Raw genomic sequence first — 4881 nt, forward strand, 5'->3', positions numbered from 1 at the left:
TTTTATAAAAAGTATTTTAGTTTTTTTTCTACTTTTTACTTTCCCACAGTTAAAAACATAAACTCAGCAAAAATGCTCGTATTGTTCTTATGTTCGTATATTATTATGTGCCATGCATTTGTGGTAAATTTGTTGTTGTTTTCCTTTTTTCTTCAATTTAAATCAATTAAATGCTTTTTCAACATATTTTGTTTTTGTCGTTGTTATGTTTAACTGGCCTTTGTTTGTATGTAAGTTAGAGACAAAAATTCTGTTAAATTAGCTTTTCAATTTTTTATAAGTTTTCATTTAAGAAAATAAACACAATTTAAGGAAATTAAATATCTTGAAAGGAAAAAAACAAAAAAATAGTTTGTGATAATCAGCAAATTTTTTGTTTGTTTTTTATGAAAATATTTATTAATAAGATATTATATTTTAACAGACTCTGTTATTAACAGCTTTACTTTACATAACAAAGGAAATGTGCAAAATTTCATTAGTAAATTTTAAAGTCATATATATTATTACTACAGTTTTTTTTTTCTTTACTCAACTTATAATAAAGAAGTAAAAATCGTCTACTATTCTCAATTTTTACCTTTTTAAAATTCTTTTAATCCAACAAATGTACTACAACCAAAAAATTCATTGATGTTTTGCATATTTTTAATTTAAAAAAGAATATATTTTCTTAAGATTTAATTAGAATTGCACTAAATAGATTTGTAATTTATTCTTACAATATTAAAAATTGTAATTTTGTATTTCACAATATTGTTTTAGTTTAAATAAAAAAATAAAATATTTATTTAATTATTAACGTTTCACTTATGTTTGCAATATAACTTAATATTAACCGTTACCGTCCGTTATATTTTAAAAGCACTATACACTTTTCACCGCAAATATCGCACGCTATTGCCGTCCGTACACTACTCGATAAAATAAAAGCAGTCCAATACGATCTGCTCTCAGTGAAAAACAGTGAAGTAGAGTTGCCAATACACATTGAAATATCACTTATACCAAATTCCATGAGACAAGTGTAATGGGAGCCAAAACCTTTCAGTGCTCAGATTAGTTATACTTTTCAATGCTCAAATTACAATCAAATAATTAAATTTAGATAATAACGTACAGTTCAACTAGCTTATTTTAATTTTTTTCTAGTAAATGTTAATAACATGAAATTGGCTGTTTCGTGGTAAATACTCGTAATATTACACATCAACTCTTAGTAGTTCTGCTCACCGGTTATTTAATATATTTGAAAAAAAAAAAAACAATAGAAAATATAGTATTTAATTATAGGTGTAGAAAACAAAATCATTGGTCGTATTTACAGTTTACAGTATAAAGTTTTAGTTTATTTAGTTAAGTTTTTAAACGAAACTCCAAATCTTTAACTTTTAACTTAACTGATAGTAATAAAAAAGAATATAGATTGGCATGGAGCTAGTCTTGATGTGTCATTTGGAAATTCTTATACATCGTGTTCACCAACACTCGAGGAAAATATATCGGAACATATGTGGTATGACTGTTCAAGTTTATCCAGATTAACGAGCGCCACCTAGATAGTGCATGTGCAATTTTTTAACTTGATATTAAAACTTGAAGCATAACATTAAGTCAGTTATGGAAAATAATTCAATTAGAAGACATTAGTATAGATCAAGAACATGAAGCAAATACTTTGCTATAAAAGGCATTTAAAATTCAATCGCTGCAACACCTGCCCTTGTATATTGTGTATTGTATATTGTATACTGCACAATCATTCTTCTTCTAACACCAATTTCTATTATACATAGAAGTTTATACTAGCAACCACCCAATGAAGAATTCTCCTCTTCTTTAATGTCTTTTTCTATAAATATTAATTACGCCTTTTTAAATTTAATTCACCTTTGCCTTGTTTACTGGAATTGGGTTTCGGCAATTGGTGCTTTACGGACTAGTTATTATTCTTTATAAATTCTTAAGAAGTATAGGTGTAGATGTAGGATTCGGGCTTTATACTGATGCCTCTCAACATCTTAATAGAAACGAAAGAACTTTATTATGTTTTGTAAACAAATGTGAAATGAGTTGAAGCGAGAAATATGATAACTAAAAAAAATATAAAAATGATGGAAATAAAGACAAATAATCAGATTACTACTTATCACTTTTTAATCAAATAAAGAATGCATTTAAATTGGTTACACAAAAATATCAATTGAACTAAATTTGTGTAATATCTTTTTTTTAATATAATGAGAGTGATGATATTTGTACGAACTGATAATTAAGTGATAAGTTTGTTTTAAAAAAATAAAATGTGATACAATTTAAAGAAAAGCATTTTTTGACGTCTTATTTTTGTTTTGAATTAGCGTTGAAATGATAATTATCTTATATCAATTATATATACTTTTGAGAGTTAATATTTAATTATGTTATCAATTGAAATGAATCAAAATATTTCAACAGAAATATGTACATATATCCAACATGGTTTCAAATTGAAATTCATAATCAAAAATCCCAAAACTAATGATATTTTCACGTTTTATTAATTATCCCTAATTTTTATATCAACATTTTTCTTCGATCGAACATTTAATTTCGATTTGATGTCTTATTTTGTTCTGATTGTTAAATGTAAAACTAACATTTTGAACTTTGATAAGAAATTTTGCATAACAGAACAACATTTTTTGGAGCTTGATTAAAATGGTTTGCCTGTTGTTTAAAGTTTTTAGTGATAAGATTGTCTAAAAATTTTGTATATATATACAGGGTGCTAATATTTAAGTTTTAAACTGGAATTTTGAAAATACCTTTTTTTTTCATTTTGATACTAGCTTCAATTCTACTACAGATGCAAGCTGGACATACTATAGCATATGTACAGTGATCTTCTTTTCGATGCCTTGAAGCAAACTTCCATGCAATTAACATGTCCTACACTTTTCTTCTTCAGTAGTGTTAAGTAAATGTACTTAGCATATCAAAGCATACAGCGGGGATAAGATGCCAACCTATTTGTCAATGTAATCTACATAATACACTGCAGTGTCTGTCAAAAAAAATATTTTTTAGTATATTACATCTGAGAACAATTTTGGCCACATCACTGAATAGTCATTCCTATAATGATTTAATGTTACTATTATTATTATTAAGTAATAGGCTATTAATACACCCCGACCTAAAAGATCTATTATACGCCTAAAGGCCAAAATAGGACAATTTTAGACTATTTATAAAACTTGTAATTGCTGTGGGCTTAATTTTACCTATTTGATTTGGGACAAAGATCCCGCTTCCATCATGTCTACGTCTTGCCACCACTGTGCATGTTCCGATGTTTCCTTCTCCTCATGACAGAATCGAAAGGAGTCATTTTCTACCGCACCTATAATCTACATGTGGTAATTAAATCTACAGTGTCTTGTAAGAAGTTCAGTGTAGATTTTGATCAATATCAACTTTGATGTGATCAGGATCAATGAATCTTTTTGACTATCGCATGCCTGTTTGGGCTCTACAGTGTTCAAGTAGATGTTGTTTCTCCCGTTCACATAATAAGCTATTTGTGAAGCTATTTGTTACCCCGCAGAAGGGCTCTGGAGCAATAAAAGAGTACATGTACACTTCTTTGCTAGGGAGTCTGCTATTTCATTGCCCTCATGCCATTCGTGTTCCGGTACCCACATGAGAGTAACATAGTTCCTCGATGTTAGAGTGTTGAGAAGTTGAAAGCACTTCCAGACCAACTTTGAGCTGCGTGGCTGTCTGGTACTTAATAGAAGATATTTTATGACTATGAATATGACTTTCTTGTTCATTTACTTGTAACTTGCTTTACAACAAGAGAATACATTTCAATTTATACGTTATCATCAGTGTCTCGGTTACAAGGTTTGTATAAGGGTGTATAATGAAACTCATCTCATCACCAATACCATTTGTTATGATGACACCAGACTATTTGACTTTTTAATATGGAACGATGAAAGTCATTGTATTTTCAAAGATATTGACGGTACTGTTAAGAAAAATTATTAATGTATAGCACATTTGTTTTTGTCTATCAGTGATGTAAAAAGTACTTTTGACGTACATTGTTCGATTAAAATATTAATTATTAAAATATTGAAACATAAAATAAAAAAAAACCAAATCTTGGGGTTTTGTAATGAAGACATTTTTAATGCCTGATTAACTTACTTCATTACAGCATTTTGCGGATTTTAGATTTTATTAAATAAAAGAGAAGATATATTAAGTTTCGTAGTTACATTTATTGATTTCATATTTTATAATTTTTTTTTTATTAAATTTTGTTTTTTTTTTCAAAATTATAATAGTGGAAGAAACTTGTATTAAATATAATTATTAAACTTAATAGCTGTTAAGAGTAAATCATAAACAAAAAATAAATAAATAACTCATTTATAAAAAATAACGATTTTCTGTGAATTATTTAACAAATATTTATAAACATTAATATACAAACAAAAACTACTAAAATATTCAATATTAATTTTTCTGTATAGAAACTTTATAAATTATTGTTCTGTGTTTTCTGATATTCATAACGTTTAAATTTTGCTTCTTTATAGTTTTTAACTCATGAGCATTTTAAATTCAGTTTTCAAAATTTCTTCGTAAATTGAGCAATCTCACTTACATTTTCGCGTATTTAATTTTTGTTAGTTTGACTAAGTTTTTCATACTTGAACAAATATAATTTTTTATTTGCAAGTATTTTTTTTTTGTGAATTTTTTATATTTTACTTATTTTTTTTTATTTTATCATTTTTTACAATTTTTTTTTGTTTTTTTTTTCTTATTTCCGTTTTAGCACATTTGGAATTCGTTTTACAAATATTTAATTTTTTTTTTTGT

This window comes from Teleopsis dalmanni, chromosome 2 (assembly GCF_002237135.1).
Source record: "Teleopsis dalmanni isolate 2A chromosome 2, ASM223713v2, whole genome shotgun sequence".
Classification (NCBI taxonomy): Eukaryota; Metazoa; Arthropoda; class Insecta; order Diptera; family Diopsidae; genus Teleopsis; species Teleopsis dalmanni.